Below are 18,101 nucleotides of genomic sequence, written 5' to 3'. Positions count from 1 at the left end.
CTTCAGAGACCAAGGAGAACTTTTCCTTTTTGTACAATCAGCCTCCCTAATCTCCACACCATACCAAATGAAAATTTGCATGTGTCCCTGGTTTGTTCAGATGATCCGTGCGCCTTGATGCAGGTCTAATAAAACTCAAAACTAGGTAAGTTCTTATCAAACAAGGCTCAAAGAACTCACTTGCATTCATCCTTTTGTTTTTCATCTTCTGAGTCCATCAGGAACCTGCTGAAAGGCTCAGAATTCTTTGCTCAGGTGCTCGATAGCCAGATCAGTGCCACAGTCACTGGAAAAGCTACAGATCTTTCCTGTCTCCCTGCCCAGTGTTTTGCTACATTCCTTTTCCCGACTCCTTCAAGTCGGGAAGTTACCAAGTGCTCAAAGCTTTCTGTGAGATCCTGGGTACTCTGGAGTCAGGAATTTTCCCCTTGTTCTAAGCAGAGGGAGTTAAACATGTTAAAAGGCTTAAGGACATCCATCCCCACGAGAAAGGGCCATCCCTTGGGAATTTGGGAGCAAAGCATTTGGAAGCATGTTATATTTTAATACAGCAAATCCAAATAAATAAATAAATGAGATGGCCAGCATCTGGAAGATATAGTGGGAGGAATTCTGTGTACAATATTAGAAATAAGCAGCTCTTGACATAGCTCCTCCTGAGCCTGCCAAGAATTCAGCTCCTTGAAACAACACATGAGCCCCTAGTCTTGTCTGTGTCAACTCCTGTGCTGAAGATCCACTGCCTTGAAAAGGGAAATGGCTCAAGATATAAGAGTAATTATCATAGGACAGGGTCTTGAAGATGAGAAATCATTGTTTATCTCAGTATTAAGTCCCCAATGTCAAGAGGATCTGTCTCCTGTGTCTTTTATTTATGCATTCACAGAACACCAATCTGTCACATGATCCCAGTTTTGGTTAAATAAGAAATCCACCTCACACTTAAGGTTCTTCAGCCCTAGAATTTGAAGCTAAAATTGTGAGAATACCATGTAAGAAAATATTCTTATGGTGCTTCATGCCAAGAGCAGAAGGAGAAAAGCTGGAAATCTCATAAGAAAGTCACATGAGACTGATGGCTGAGTTTTGCAGTATAAAAGTGTTCAGATATGTGGGACGTGTATTTGGACAAAACCTGAATTTTGAAACATTTTGAAAAAACACTCCTTAAATTGAGCAAGACTGGCAAGATTTAAAGTATTCGCTGCACACTCTTGGTGCCCAACCCTGTCTTATTCCACAACCAATATTTGTTTTATGACCAGTAAGACCCTTTTTGCCATCTCTTGTTTGGAGCTGGGAGATTTACACAGGGCTGCTATAGTAATTTCATATTTATTGTGGTTTCACAGTGTCAGGCAAGGAGTTGTTGTGGAGCTACACATGGAGGCTTCCACAACTGGATTAATTTAACTCCAGAGCAATTCTGATGCAGCAATATAATCTGACCCTGTAAAATGAGGATAAATAAGTCAACCTGCTGCTGGCAGTGTCATGATGGACATGGATGTAGCACAGTTCTCCTGCATGGCAGAGACAGAGGTTGGAATAATGAAGTCTTGGTCTCATCTTCATCCTTTTTTTTTGTCACCAAACAGATTCTAAAGAAGCTCTCTGTATCCAGTGACTCTGAAAAGCTCCTAGTCCTCAGCATCAAGTGAGCCTCATCCCAGCCACACCTCTGCTGCTGCCAGCAACAACAAACGCATAATTTCTTTGGCTCCCTCAGAGAATTTCTCCAGGAAAACTGCCCTGTTCCCTTTTTGCAAGAAGGGTCATTGGCACTTGTCATTTTGGTGGATATTTGGATTGAGAAGTCTCAAAAACCATAAAAGGAGCTCAAGGAAACAGAAAAAAAAAAAAAAAAAAAAGGAGTGCATATTTAAACAGCCCAATTTTTTCTGTTATTTAAAGTGAACTTGGCACTGGTGAAAGAGCTGCAGTCACAGAGGCTAAATGTAGCTGTCTGTCTAAAAGCATGAACAGGACAAGAGGTTTTCCCAGAGGCTGGACATCAATCATCACTTGTAAAACCTTCCTAGCATCAGGATTCTGTCGTGTGAAACCTGGCAGGAGCACAGAGCAGAGATCAGAGAGTGGCCAGATGGGAAGTGAGAACAGTGGAGTGCCAGGAGTTCCCCTCAAAGCCACATCCAGTGACCCACACTGACCTGGCAGTGGATGTGTCCTGCCTGAAACCTCCGAGTGATGGCTCTGACATCCCACCATCCTCTCGGGTCAGGGTTTTCTGTTGGAAGTGACAGCCAAGATTTCCATGTTGGGTGGAGCACAGTCTCTGCTGCAAAGAGCTGAGAGCTGGAGCATCACAGAGATGACTCTTAATTTGCACAGCCTGAGGTGAAGCAGATCACCAACCCCTCTTCATCCCAGGACAGGTAAAGTCCAGTTTCCACAGTCAATTCAGATATACTGTCTGATGTTTTTGAGGCTTCGTGTACTTTGCAAGAGTTTTCAAATCCAAAATATTTAAGTTCTGCTTGCTATCCAAATAAATGCCTTCTCATTTTTATATTTTTTATTTCTCTCTGCCAACTCCAAGGATAAACTGTGCATTGTGTAAAAGAATATTCTCCTTTGCCAGGCCTTAATGTACTGGAAATCCATAGCAATGAAAAGAAGAAAGATTAAGGCAGGAATATGTCTTGCTTCTTTGCTTGGAGTAAGCAAATGGATTTCACAAAGATTCTTTACAAAATTTCCCTGCCTGACTTTTTCAGTTTTCGGAAAGACAACACTGACAGGCTGCAGCACCTTATACTGATTGAAGTCAGTTAAAAAATGTCTTACTGCTTTGCTGAAGTGGAAGTGTCCAGTTCTAGGTGTGCCTGTTGGCCTTGAGCTACTGTTGCTCATGGCTCAGTGGGGTTTTATTAGGCACTACATTTTAAATTAAAGCTACTGAGGAACAGAGCAACTCCATGATTCATCCAGCGAGGTTTCAGCTGTCCCAGGCTGAATCCATGCTGAGTAATTAACTCCACATCCTACCCAGAAATACCTTGATCTTCTTTCCTGTCTTAATATGGTTTGGATAAGGAAGACAATGTTGAAAATGAACTCGAGGGGACAGGCTGCTGACACCATTTTTTCCTGGATGATCTCTTCTGACAGCAGAGCCAAAGAGGAAAGCCAGTTGGTCTTCAAAGTGTTGCACTTAGCTCCAGGCAAATTCGAGACCTGCACCAGTGTTATCCTTGGTCAGAAGGAAAAAAAATCCAACAGGTCATGAGACAGCTGCTCTCACAGCAGCATCTGCTCTCTGCCTGCACCTCTCATACACTCAAATATTTATGAAGGTATTTAATATATGACAGTGCTACAAAAAGCACAAGACACTACAGAGGTAGCCTGTGGTGCATTAAAATACAGATCTTCCTCCCAGCTTGACAGATGTAATTGAATCTCTGATTTCCTGGGAGGAGATGGATCATTTGTCTCAGGGATTGGAGTGAAATGTCATTCCTTCTCTGCAGAGAACACTGCATATTTCTCGTGCTGACAGAGAAGGAGAAAATAGCAAATGTGTGCTAAGGGGAGGTTAATTGTTGAGGAGGAGACCTATGGATGGTGACCATCACGTGAGAAAGAACACATCTGTCAGTCCCACAATGGGCTCAAAGCTCCACTTAATGAACATTTCTCTCTCAGTGCAAAACTGGGCTCAAACCCAGGATGAGTAACAGCCTCTCCTTTATCATCATGGTAACATCAAGACCTTTTTCAGAGTCAAAAACCTCCACATGCTAATAGTGAAAATAAACATAACTTTATAGTGCTCAACATCTCATCCAAAGAATGAGACTTTCTTGCATTAACCCAAATTTCTTATCAGCTGCCAAAATTCAGCCCTAGTAAACCATTTTCTGAAGTAGGAAAACACAAACCTGCCCAGCATTTCAGCATATTTCCACTTTCAAAGTAAGTCCACTCAGCCAGTGATAGAAAACCTCCCTGAATTTCACTGAATACTCAATTCTTCCTGACAGCACAACTGTGGGAATTGTATACAAGCTGATTTGGGCTTTTTTTTTGGCTTTTTTTTTTTTTTTTTTCCTTCTGCCTGCAGCAGCTTTTTGCCTGCATGTTGTGCAAGTTTGGCTGGTTTTAAAAGATTTCTCCTGAAACAGGTACTGCATTTTCTGAATGTGGTATTCCTGTGTCATTGAATTTTCTACATGCTGTTTTCCAGCTTTATCATGTTTGAACAGTTCATGCTCGTAATTTCCTGAACAAAATACTGAACGCATATGAAATCTTACTAAGGTGAACAAATAAATTATTGGGGGGGGATGTGTACTTCGGGATATGTGAGCTGTAGGTCTGGTTGGTTGTTTTTTTTCTCCAAATTATTCATAAAGTTTTGTCTTCTCCCTTTCAACAAACATTTCAGGCAAAGGATCAGGTAGAGATTCTTCCCAATACTTCTGATCTTAGTGGGGTTTATTAGGAGCAAGGTGCAAAGCGAATAAAGGAATTAAACTTATATTTCTACTGTAAAAAGTTGAAGTTCTTAAAAAAACTTTGAACAATTTCATTTGGGCCCCAGGTCCTTACTCTGCTCTTTCAGCTTGCTTACAGTAAAACATCAGGTCCCAGATGAAATCCAGGTCATTTTGCTGTATTCCTTATAAACAAACACCAGCAGAACAATCCTCATCCACCCAAGAATATAAATGGGAAAGACAAGTGTTGAGTTATTATTTCCTGATTTATAAAGGGAGAACTGAGACACAGGGAAGGAAAAGACAGATTTCAAAAATAGCTGATGCACCAGGAACCTCGAAATGATTGTGGCTACCTCTAGTAAAACCCTGGGAAATTTCATCCAGGGAAACTCTGGAAAAAACTTCAAATGAAAAAAAACACCAAACCAAAATCAATCCTCAGTTGACCTCTTGCTTCTTCCACAGGTCTGTTCTCTTTCTGGATTAAAATGTGCATTTATCTTGAATAATTTCATGCTGCAGTAGAGTCTGGGAGCTTCAGCAAAGGACCAGGATTTGGTCTTTAATAGACACGGACCTTGCTCTAAAAAATTCCCTCCTGAACTTACAGCTGGCCACAAAACCTTTTGCAACTCTAAGGAATAACTTGGAGTGTCAGAATGCCCTTGTGACCACCAGATTTGCTGTCAGATAAAAGAAGAATTTTTAAATAAAAATATGCATTTTTGCTTGGCTTTATAATTTAAATCCAGTTCAGCTAAGATTACACAAAATCATCATCATCAGTCTTGGTAATGTGTCTGTAGGTCCTTCCTTGTATTACAGGTCGCCCTCCCTTGCTGGATCCTGCCAGGTGAGGAGAAGAAGGAGTCACATTTTTTGGCATTTTGGATAAGGATTCTGGGATTAGGGATATCCTTAGGGATAAGGATTTTCCTAACAGGGTAGTGAAATTTTGACCTTACACAAGTCACCACTTTTTCAGTGTCCAAACTTCCCTCTGTGCAATGGGTGTGATTTAGCCCAGCTGTCCCAGGAATGCTGAGTCTCATAAAACACCATCAATGATTTTGAGAAACTGACATATGTCAGGGAAAAAAATAAAACATTTTGGTGTATTTGTTAAATTTCACTACAAGGGCTTGAATTAATCCAATTCTGCTTTTGCTTTTTTGGCATTGATTTACCCCTTTCTGGCTCCTCAGATTTCTTTGATACTTTGCCCACCCATGGGCAGCTCGTGATGATGGCACTGCTTCATTTCCCAGACAGATTCTGTTCTCAAGTCTATTGAGAATCAGACCTCAAGAGAAATTCTGTGACAGTTTTAATCATGGCTCCTGCAAGATAAAAATCTTATATTTTGTTTTGCTAATCGAGCTGCAGGCAAAGGTCAAAGCAGTTGGGAGTTTTACTGAGATTCAAGCACTTCTAACACAAAGGACACTGTGCTGGCAATTACAGGAGAAGTAAACACCCAGTTTTTCATTCAGCTGCTTATTGGCCTAATGAGGTTTCTGCAGTAAATTTTTGTTGAAACTGGATTTGTTTAAATCCATCAGTTCATATAATGAATTACTAGACAATTACCAGACCTTGATTTTTATCAGGAGCTGTAGAAATATCAGAGTAACTGTGGAAAAAATGTTGTTTTTTTTTTTCTCCCTGATATCAACATTAACACCAAGATTCCCCAGTTTTGGCCTGGGAATGCAGCTGGTCTTTTGTATGAAACAAATTAATTTGGAGCAGCTTCATGGACAGGCCACCAGTGATGTGGCACTGCTAGTTTGGTTTCTCACTATGATGATCATCTCCACTGGGGACATATTCCAGATACAATCAGCAATGCTCCTTTAATCTAATAATCCATCTCCCAAAGCAAGGGGAACCTGCACAATTTGCATCAGGGAGATGGGTAAGATTTCTGCATAGACATTTCTTAGAGTTTAATTGAAATCGTGAAAAGATAGGTAAAAAAATAAGGAGTGGGATTTGATTTCAGCTGAGAATCATTCCCAAATATACTTCCACACTACATCTTTTAGCTTTTACAGTTTGTTATAACTGAAGTGCTCTGTTATGTTTTCAGGACAACACAGTACATTACGGATATAAGCTTTCTGGGTATGTTTTCTTGTTCTTTGGCATTTTCATCCTGACATATTTTGGCAAAGCAGAGAAAGGGAAAAAAAAACAGGAAAAAAATTAATGCCTCCCATAACGAAAAGAATGAAGGGCTGATTCTGTTTCCCCTCAACTCAATTAAAAATACGTGTTGAAACAGATCCAGCATTCCTTATCCATATTGAGCAGTCAGTCACAAGGAGCCCCAGGACAGTTTGCTGCAGAATTACCTCTGGCTTCTCAACTTGAAGCTGAATAATTCCTGATAAATGCAAATACAGTCTCAATAGAACAACTACCAGCAATTAGGAAACCATTTCAGTGGTAAAGTAGACAGAGTGAAGCCAACTCAGCATCACATTATCCTTTGTGTGCACACCCAGAGCCCATCTAAGCTCAGCCCAGAGTTCCAGTTCAGTGTCTGAAGGCATTTTCATAGCTGAGACTGGAAAAACCGGGGGGGGGGGGGGGGAAATATAGCCTGAGAGGAGTAGGAATCACTCAGTTGATCCAAAGGGTTATTTTAGAAAATGGAGTTCCGTATGAGATTTATTTTCACACAGAAAAACCTACCCTGAACTTGTTGACTAAGACTATACAACTGATCCTGCACATTCCTAACATGTTCTTTCACTCCTTCAAAGTAAAGGGAAGAGACTGTTGGAGGGCTTCATTAAATATATCATTTGTTGATTGTTTCTTCCCCATGGACAACCCTAATCTCACATTTGCCCATGGCTCTGCATTTTTCCTTCCTTCCCAACAACAAAGCCTGATTTTCCTTTCCTTTTCTGGTGGAGTTTCCTTTCCAAGGCTGTGGAAAGTGGGAGTTCCTGAAGCTGCATCCCTTCTGAGTGACAAGTTCTCCATTGGGTGATGCCCAGGAGACAGCACTTTCACATCTCAATATTCTTCCTCAGGATTAAGCTCACAGAAAACTGGGTTTTCCCAGGAAATTATCCTGGGCTAGACATGCTTAATTCTACATAATACTGCTAATATTAGTCTTGAGCTGTAGGAGGAAAGGGAAGCAGACAGCCAGTCAGTAACAACCCACTGCTGAGCCCACCTTCTGCCCATTTTTCCTGTTAAACCTTCCCAGGAGCAATAATTTAGAGAAGTGAAGTATATTTGGGCACAATTACAGATTCTCTGGCTAGTGCAGTATTTCCCTCCCATCAAATACCCCTGAAATACTCCTGAGTTTTTCACCAGCTCCTCAGGAGTGAAAACTGCTGCAATTCCACTTGCGCTCAATGAAACCCACAGCAGTATTTCATCCCAGTTAGGGCTGTATTATTTTAAAAGGTTTTGTTTTGCTGGTTAAGAGTTTTGTATCACTAAAAAGCCTTTTTTATTACCATCCACAATTGCACTGTGATGTTTAATGTTGACACAAAGCTGAAGAGCTGCAACCTGCTCCTTCCCTGGCCTTTTTTCCCCCCATTCCAGCTGCAGAGATGGAAGCAGCTGGCAGCAAGCAAAGCCTTCTTGACAAGTGAGTTCTTTGTCACCACTCCCTTCCTCCAGTTGTGATGCTTCTTTATCATCAGCTCACTGTTGGAAATCACTCTGAGCTACTTTGAGGTGAAACATTTAGTATTTATTAATGACTCAAGGAACAGTATTGGTGTTTATTGACCCCCTGCCTCTCAAACCAAGTATCCCCTCTGTTGGCAGCTCCCATGATTTATCCTTGAAAGAGGCTGAACTCCATCTCAGGGACTCCAAAATGCTACTTCAGTTTCAGGAATGTTCTGAGTTTCCCCTGAGAGCCATAAAAATCTCAAAGTAATGGTGCTATATCCGGAGCTGTGGTGCAGGAGGGGGCATGAGGGAGGAGCACTGCCAGGGTTTAAAAGCATTTCTTTCCTTGAGCACTTGGAAAATGGAGGACAAACTTAATTATTGCTAAAGCCAGGGACCACTAATTAAACCCCCAAAAGCAAAAGACACCAAATCCCTGCTAATATTTTTTAAATTTAGTTTTAATTCTAAAAATTAGAGAAAAACAGCTATTTTGGAAAAGAGAACTTCTTGCACTGGCTTTTTATAGTTTGAGGATGCCCAGTCCAGCAGTATCCCATCCCTGAACTCCAATGGGGTCATGTAAAAGGGATTTCAGGGGGAGCTGTTCCCCTTAGGAAAACAGGTATTCCTCAAAGAGATGTCTTGGTATGCAGGGAGAACACAGCCAGCACTGCGATGAGCAGCCTGTCCCTAAATACTTACAAACCCCCAAGATTTTGTTTGTATTCAAGCTTTGAAGTTCTCACACTCATTGTGGACTTCTTAACATGTGGTGGATTTTTTTATAAAAACATGTCTTTTCCTTATTTATTATCCAGTGTGTCAGCTGACCTGCAAGAAACACAGTTTTCTCAAAAATCCTGAAAGAGATCAATTTCAGAGACAAATGGGGGCTATTTGGGGATTGTTATTAATATTACTGTTACTGTTACTGTTATTACTATTGTGACACCGTTAGTGACTGCTGTCAACATTAACCATTCTGTGATTCTGTGATCATTATCTTTATTATTGCTATTATTCTTCTTCCGATTCCCTTGGCCTTACATTTTTCTACACTCCTAGAAAACTGACTCTTTTCTGCTTTCAGTGTTACTTTGGCAGAGCCCCATCACAGAATAATCACAGAGAAAAAGACCTTTTCATTCTGTTTTTTTTTAGTACATAGTTCAGGCACTGCTGCCTAGTGCCCTGCACTGGGCAGCTGAATTTAACCACCAAACTCAAAGTGTTTCTGCTATTTTTCCTATTTTTTCTCCTCTGCAGACTATTTATTTACTTCAATTACTCTATTACTGTTTATCTACTTTAAAAAGTACTTTTGCTGCTACCAGATATCACAAAATATGAACGTGAGAAGCTAAAATTTTTGTTTGCTGCTGTTTCCTTTATGGAAAACAATATTTCAAGCATGTTCAGTAAAACAAGCAGCTTGTCTGGGTTCAGGTTGGTGAGGCAGAAGTGGATTTGGAGTACTCAGCGCAGGAAGAATTTCCTCACAAGGTACACAATGAGAACTCGTGCCAGTTCAAACAGGCACCAAAAAGTCTGTGCATTCCCATCAACTGCCTGAGGAGTTGTATGAGAATTTATAGTGTGTATGAGGAATTACAGAGAATCTGAACAGCCAAACCCTGCCAATGCATAGGAAAAGGAATATGTACTTATTTATGAGCACTGAGCCCAGACCCATAAATTGCCTCCTCCTTTTGCCAAAAGCACAGGTTCCGTGGGGTTGTTAGCAAGCTATTTTCAGGCACTTCTATGCCTTACACTCTGTTGTTATACCCAAGGAACATTTGATTGGGAATTCAGCTGCCTGATTCTGAATGCATGACACATACCCCAAAGAGAGGCAGTTAAATTACAAGGCTTGGTTGGGTTGTTGTTTCATTTGTGACATGCCTGCTGTGTCTACCCAGGAAATATCTGAATATAAATCTCATCCCAAGCTATATTTCTATATGGATCTGGACATATTGCAAGGCTTCTGATGATTCCTGAGAATGATATGCCCCTAGTGCTGCCAAGAGATGATGCCTAAACACCCCAGAATCCCTGTTCACCTCCCTTGTCATGGTTTGACACTGGCCAAATGCCAGGCACCCATGAAGGTTTGCTTACCTTTGTTTGACATAATTGGGCAGAGGAGAGGGAAAAAAATTAACAAAGGGATCATGAGCTGAGATAAGGACTTCGACTCTAAGGGCAAAACAGGTCCAAATTTAAAGCTACAAGGTAAATTTATTATTAAAAGAATCAGAGGAGGATAATCCTATTGATCCCATTGTTCCCACTGATATCATTGATCTCATCCCATCGCATTGATGACATTGATGTCATCCCATACTATCCACTCCATCCCATTGATCCCAATGTAAAATAAGCCTTTAAAACACTTCCCCCTGCCCGCCCCCCTCCCCCAGCCCCTCCTCCTTTCCCACAGACAGTGCAGGGAGACAGGGCGTGGGAGTTTTGATCAGTTCATCACTCGAGATCTTTTGTTTGCTCAGGGAGAGGAGTCTTCTCTCTGCTATGCCATGGGGTCCCTCCAATGGGCAAAGTCTTCCCAAAACTGCTGTGGCATGGGTCACTAGTCCATGGGGTGCAGTCCTCTAAGGATAGGCTGCTCTAGTTTGAAAGCAAGGGTTCTCTTTCTCTATATCTGGAAGCAGGGGCCCTCTCTCTCTATTCAGGTCTCTGACTCAATCACAGCTTTTTCTAGTATCTGTCTGCTTCAGCGTGAGCACTTTTCCCATGGGCTGCGAGTGGTTCTCAGCATCCCTCATGGACTTCATTCATTACAGGGGGGCAGTTTGTTTCATTATAGTCCTCACCACAGCTTGCAGAGGGATCTCGGCTCTGATCCTTGGAGCTTCTCCTCCCCCTCTTTTTCTACTGACCTTCGGGTCACCATGTTGTTTTCCCTCACATGTCCTCACTTCCTCCTCTTCTCTGACTAGAAGAAAAATTGCTGCTTGTAGATACAAGTTCCACTAATGCAAAGATTCTTGCAAGATCTCGCAGTGTTGAGAGGTTGATCTCATCTAGGTTCTGCGTCAGGGAATCACTCATCATGCTTCTGCCGCTGGCCAGGCGGCCCCGCTGCCATGGTGTGGGCAGTGGTGGCTGCTATGGCGCTGGCACTATTTAACACTTCTCCTCATACAGGGTGCTGGGAAGGAGAAGCCACCCTGCCATTCTGCCACCCTGCCCTTCTGCCCATGGCATGGCTGGCCAGGGGCGGTCAGGCAAGCAAGGCTTGCCGCAGGCTGCACCGAGGTGGAGGTAGCTGCGGTGGCTCCAGGGATGGCCCTGGTGGCGGCGCCTCACCACCCCTGGAAAAAACTGCATGTGCGCTGTTTTGATTTTCTTCTCAAATATGTCATCACAGAGGCATTACCAACCTCTCTAATTGGCTCAATAGCTTGTCAATCTTCAGAGCCATCAGAGACTGGTTCTGTCAGACATGATGGAAGCTTCTAGCAGCTTCTCAGAAAAGCCACTTCTTTTGCCCTCCCCCCCCCACCAAAAACGAGTCTGTGACAAATCAACACAATCTCTAAAAGACTTTTAATGAAACTAGAAGAATGTCTAAAGAATATGCTGGCTCAGGCTCAAAATCTTGGGCCTGGTCTTGGAACAAATCAGGGAATTAACCAAAGAACCATAAATTATAAATAAAGGCTAAACATTTAGGATTCCAAATGTCTTTGACAGCTACAAAACTGGAAATATTTTTCTCCTTTCAAAGTGCACAAAGCACGGATCATTTTTTCAGACAGATATTTCATTATTTGAGGCTTTTCCTTCTAAAAAGAAGAAGCATTTTGTATTTTTTTTAATCCTTAAACCACAGATTATTCCAGAGAGAAGTGCAGCAACCAGCAGCAACAGGACTGGACATGGCCTGACAACTCATTACTGGCACCTGATGAATTAAATCTCTTTGAAGCAGGAAGGCAACACAAGAAGGGAGCTTTCCTGGGAGATCTCCCTGTGCCTTCAGCCTGACACTTCCATCCATGCTGCTTTCACTGAAGGTTCTCCAGTCAAAATCCTATCTCTGCCATGTTATTTCAGTTCACTCTCATCTCCAAGCCAGAAGGCTTCTCCCAAGGCTTTGGATTATTTTTTCCTTCCTTTGGATGTCAGGCTGGTCATTGTCACATCCTTCCCCCACAAGTGCTTGTCTCTTGGGAATACTTTCACCCTGCACAAAGGCAGAGGTAATTGATTTCCCTCCCAGAGCACACACAGACCTGTGGCATATGCATTTCACCTGATTTCTAAACTCACAGGACAGACCTGAGGGCAGGAGGTTTTTCTTAAAATAGGAGTTTCCCCTCTCCCATGATAGTGGGGAACAAACTGCCCTTCTAAACTGGGATATGTCCCGATATTATCTGCTCAGATGTTCCGCAGCTTTTTCCCAAGCAAAGGTGCCCAAGCAAAATGGTTTTAGGTGCAAGTTGTGGCAACCCTAAAGACTGAAATAATCTCGATACAGAACTGAGGGTGCTCAGGGTAACCTGTGGTTTTTCCAGTTTTATGGAAAATAAAGGTTCTGCTGTGCTCAGTGGGAATGGTGTGTCCAGGGTCATGTCCATCACTCCTTCTGCAAGTCTTTGGGGCTGGTGATGGGAGCTGGCAGGCAAACAGGGCTGGGGCTGGGATTTGCCCAGAGGAGCTCTGGCTCCTCCATCCCTGGAAGTGTCCAAGGCCAGGCTGGATGGACTTAGACTCTGGTCTAGTGGAGAATGTCCCTGTCCATGGCAGGGATGAGCTTTAAGGTCCTTTCCAACACAAACCATTCCATGATTCTGTGATCAGGAGTGGGGCTTTTCCTCTGGGATTTCAACCCTCAGGATCCATCCTTTGCCACTGCAGGCAGGGAGCTGCTTCCATGCCTAAAACCCAGCACAAGCCAACACATTACACTATATTATGTCCTAAAGCTGCCTTGCAGGTACTTGCCTTTTGGATGGGAGCATTAATGAGCTTTGCCAGCACCATTACAGCACCAGGCTGACACAGCTCTTCAAAGAAGATTTAAAACAGAAGTTGCAGGGGTTTGAATTATGTCCCCTCTGTTGCCGTGGTTGGTTCATAACATGTTGGATATTTAGAAAATAAATTTATTATAAATAAAAAGGCCCATTTCATAGCCAAGGGACAGGTTACAGCAAAACCTAAAGCATATAAATGCCAGGGGCTTTTGCAGTTTATAAAACCTTGTTTCTAAGTTTATATAAAGCATCTTGCTGGCTTTGCTTTGTGGTTTTTAAAGAACTCTAGGACCCAATCCAAAAAGTGCTGAAATGGATGGAAATCCTCTTATTGATTTAAGTAGTTTGGGTGAGTGTGTTTTCAGTCCAGGCTGGGTGCACAGGGAGATGTCTCCAGCCGGGGAGGAAGGGCTCTTGCCCTCTGGTGGCTGTTGCAAAATCAAGTATCAGGAAAAACTGCTCTAGAGCTGGATTAGGAAAAAAAACCCACCAGCCAACCTCAGTGTGCTGGGAAGGTGAGCCTGCAGTGACAGAGGATGTGTCTGGTAGCACTGGAGGAGCTCCCCTGGAGCAAAAAGGGCAAGAATCCTTTTTTTCCCCCTACTTGTTCCCCTCTCTATTGTTCCCAGATTCTGACCCATTCAGCTACACAAAGTGGGAGATTTTTCAGGGTTGTGCTGATGAATCCTCTATTATTCACCATCTCAGAAGACCCTACCCAACACAACTCTGCAGCACTACAACAATGATGTTTAATAAGGACTGATTGCCTGGAGATCCCAAAACCCACAAAAGGTCTGTGGAGGAGCTGGATTCCTCCTGGATTTGCGGGTCAGGGTGAAGAGAGCTTCTCTACTCTTTGATTTTTTAACTCTGGGGAAAGTCAGAGCAATTTGGCCATCAAAGACACGGTCTGTGTTGTTGAAATCACCACAGGACTATGAGACGGGAGGTGAAAATGGATCTTTTCAGTTTCAGTTTCTTTTAAGCCTATGATTTTTTAAAATTTCAAATTATTAATATTATATTTATTTCTAATACTTATGTATATACTATACAGTGTATATAATATATAGATAGAATATATTTAAATGTAATATATTTAAATATATTTAGATTTAATATATTTAACTATAATACATTTAAATACTATATCTATTTAGCTATAATATATATTACATAAAAATAAAATATTTTAAATAATTTAAAAATTAATAAATCAACCTGCCCACTTCTGTAAAAGATAATAGAAAACCTGAATTTTAACACTAGTTCTGTGAGGGATAGGTGGTGTCTGGGGCAAGGCACTCTGTGTTTACCATTCCTATGGGTATTCTAAGTACAAAATCCTGATGGCAGGTGCTCTTCCTTAACCCAGACTTCCTGCTGGGAAAGGGGGACAGGGATTCCCATCCTAAATCGCTGCTGTTAGGGTACCTGAGCCAGCACCTTCTCTCTCTCTTAGGAGCTGAACAGGTGCCTTGCAGCCCCTCTCCTTTCGAGGCTCTTGGCTCTTCAGCTCTGTTTGTCCCCTGGATTTTTCTTCCCCATTCCTCTCCACTTGAATTTCAGTGAGAGGCAGCAGCTGCACAGAAGGTGCCATTTCCAGAGGCATTGACATCTAGAGGTGATTGAGATGATTTACCCAGATGCAGCATTATCATCATTCTTATCAGAACCTCTTGTGCCATGGCAGTGGCCAGGCTGGGGCTGTATATCTTAAAAAAAAAGCCAGGCTGGATGTCTTGGGGTGACTTTATGATGTTTGTATCTCCATTCATATGTTTAGCCCAGAAAAAAGTTTTGCACCTTTCAGACTGGTTCCAAGAGCGAAGTGGGGGAGAGAAGAAGCACAAAATTTGTTTTCAGAAACTGCAGTCACTCCTCCACATTCCAGCTCCTGGACTGTGTTGTCTGCAGCACAGACAGACATGCGGGACAGAGCTAGCTGAGGCAGAGAAGTTCCCTGGACTGTGGTTTCTCTTATAATTGGAACTGTTTAAACCTGTTCTGGACTGAGCACCCAGAAGAGCAGCGGCAGCTCGCAGCTGTGGCCCAGTGAGCCGGGCCTGGGCCGTGGCATTTCCAGCGTCAGAGGGACTGATGAGAGACTGAGTGACCGAGCTACAGCCCATGGAGGGACTTTCTGAGTTTGTCATCTCTTCAGAGGGGCCAGAGGTTTTATTGTTTAATATTGTTCATCTTTTGTGCTGGTAAATGCTTTGCCTGTTAAATAAACAGGGTTTTTTCCCCACTTTTCTCCAAGGAAATATTTTCCCGATCCAGCTGGGAGAGGGGCCACTTGAATCTGCTTTCTAGAGGAACCCATTTGGAGGTTTTCTCCCAAATTTGCCCTAAACCAAAGCACTGGGGCTGTAAATCCTCATCCAGGCTCATCTTTCTTTACAATAAATAATAACAATATTTATTGTTATTTAATTATGTAACAACTACAATAAACAATAACAATAAGAACAATAAATACCTGTTGGGGTCACTTTCTACTCTGCCAATTCATCATTTTTGGCCATGGCCATGTTTATACACAACCAGAGATCTCTCCAAGCCACACAGGGCCATGCCATTGGTTGCCTTGGCTGAGGCAGGGGTGGCCAGAATTTTAAGCTTTAATTTTTAAGGAGTGGCCAAATTTTTAAGCTTTACAAGAAGCTGTGTATTCACACATGCACAGAGACCCACACAGCACCCACCATCTGAATCCTGCTCCTCCTTTTGGGCTGGTTTGTGCCTCTTGAACTAACACTCTGTGACAAAGACATACCCTCTGTACTTCTGGCTGCCCCACAGTTATTTTGGGCTGCCAGGAAGGAAATTTCCCCTCCGTTGTCACGGTTTTGCTTGTCTTCAACCTTCTGTCCTTCTTAAAAGCCTGAGCCAGAAAGATCCCCTCCCTCCAGCATCGTCAAAAAAACCCAATCCATCATTCAGGGGAGAAAGAAAACCTGCCCATGGGTTTCCTCCACAGAGCATGGCTCAGGCCCATCATGGTTTGTGTTTTATTTAAGGTACAAAACCCAGCCAGTTAGTGGATTGAGAGGTATCTTGGGGGAATATTCCAAGGGGAATAGCTCTGGCATTAGTTTGGGAGTCTCTCTGCAGCACTGGTTTGTGCCTGTTGTGGTGGAAAACTTTCTTGCAGTGCAGCAGCCTTGTCCCTTCCTTGATTTCTAGCCAAGGTTCCCACACAGCAGCACAGGCTGAGGAACCAGATGAGTAAAATTGAATTTGAACATGAAGGAGGGAGAACATAACCCTTGAAGTAATTTATGAGGCACGTTTACAGCTGTTATTTATAGATCTCAGTGGGGGGTTCACACTGTCCTCCACCATCTGACATTATTTAGTAGTTGAGTGGTACCTGCAAAAAATAAAATAAAAAATATCCCAAACCCCAAAAAACCTTCTTCAGGAGTCAATTTTTGAGTAATAATCCTGAAAACTCAGAATTTCTGTCAGCAAGTCCTCAGAAAGACTATTCCTGCTCTGCTCCAAGAACTTATGGCTTAAAGGAAGAAGGGCTTGATTAAAACTCTCATCACAGTAAATCAATGGTAGCTCAGGGAAAAGAGGTCCCTTCCCCCCCCCTTCCAGAAAAACTGTGCTGTTGGCATTGATTGAGGATTTTTGCTAGAAAAACACAAGTGAATAAAGTTCTCACTGGGGTGCTGAGTCCTATCCATCACAAGCTGGAGCATTTTTATTTACGTGCCTCCAATGTTATTCTGGGAGAGATTGATGAATTCAGGTGCTGTAAAAATAGTCAGCTGCAAACAAACAGATCCCTCCCTGGCACACTGGAAAGAGGAAGGATGTCACCTGCAGGGACACAACCTTGGGAATACTGGGAGAGTGAGGAGGGGCTGGGATGGAATTCCCAGAGAAGCTGTGGCTGCCCCTGGATCCCTGGAATTGTCCAGTGCCAGGCTGAATGGGGTTTGGAACACCCTGGGATGGTGTCCCTAATTAGAGGAGGGAGGTTGGAAAATTAATTGAAATGAACAGGGCTAATGCCTTTATTAAAGTTCAGCTCTTTATTAAAAAGATCAGCTGGGCAGGGGGCTCGACGCAGAGCTTGCCCCCGCGGTTGTAGCTTTCCCAGGCGGCCGAAAGGAAGGAGGCGTGCAGAGTCTGTCACTGAAGTCCAGAGCAGCAGCTGTCCTTTCTTCTTTCCTTGTGGCACACCGGTGGCCTGAGGATGAGGAGGCGTGGTGTGCAGAGTCTGTTGCTGAAGTCCAGAACAACAGCTGTCCCCGCTCCTTCCATGGTGGCAGCACCAGGACTCTCTCTCTGTCTCCCTGCTTCTCAAAGCCTAATATAGTCTATTCTTTCTTAGGTGATGGCAACGGGTAAAAGTCAATCAGGGGATGTGTTTCCCTCTTCCTCAGCTAGGGCATTTGTCTAGACTCCTCTATTGTGTTCAGTTTTGAATTTATGGTCCTTTTTATCTCCTAAAAATACTCCCATGATCCTAAGGGGTTTTTATTTGCATGTTAGTCCCAGAATGGCAGCGTGGAGGGGTGGGAGGCCAGTTATCTCCAGGTAGTTTAGAGAAAACAAACAGAGCAATTAGCTAATTAACATTTCAATATCGGTACTTAGCTAGAGTTAGTAGGTTTTTTTTAGTGTTGCCATGGGAACTAAGAAGGCCCTGCCTGCATCTCTGGGGAACACGTGGAAACTGGTCATTACATTAATGGTGATCCCTCCAAGCTTCCCGTGCTAGAAGGGCTCATCCCCATGCCCGATTTGTGAGAGTTTTTTTCACTCTGTTTCTTACACTATAAAATTCCCAGGAGATTTTAAACTGACTGCTAAACCCTGGTCACATCCCCCATGGGGTTCCCCCTGCACCCAAGCAGTGAGGCTGCTCTGAGTTGTCAGAGGGAAAGACAAAATAAAACTGGATTAAAGCACACATGTGGGGTATTATTTCATTATACCACTGGCC

This window comes from Vidua macroura, chromosome 28 (genome assembly GCF_024509145.1).
Source record: "Vidua macroura isolate BioBank_ID:100142 chromosome 28, ASM2450914v1, whole genome shotgun sequence".
NCBI classification, from domain to species: Eukaryota; Metazoa; Chordata; class Aves; order Passeriformes; family Viduidae; genus Vidua; species Vidua macroura.
This window is presented reverse-complemented; position numbering follows the sequence as displayed.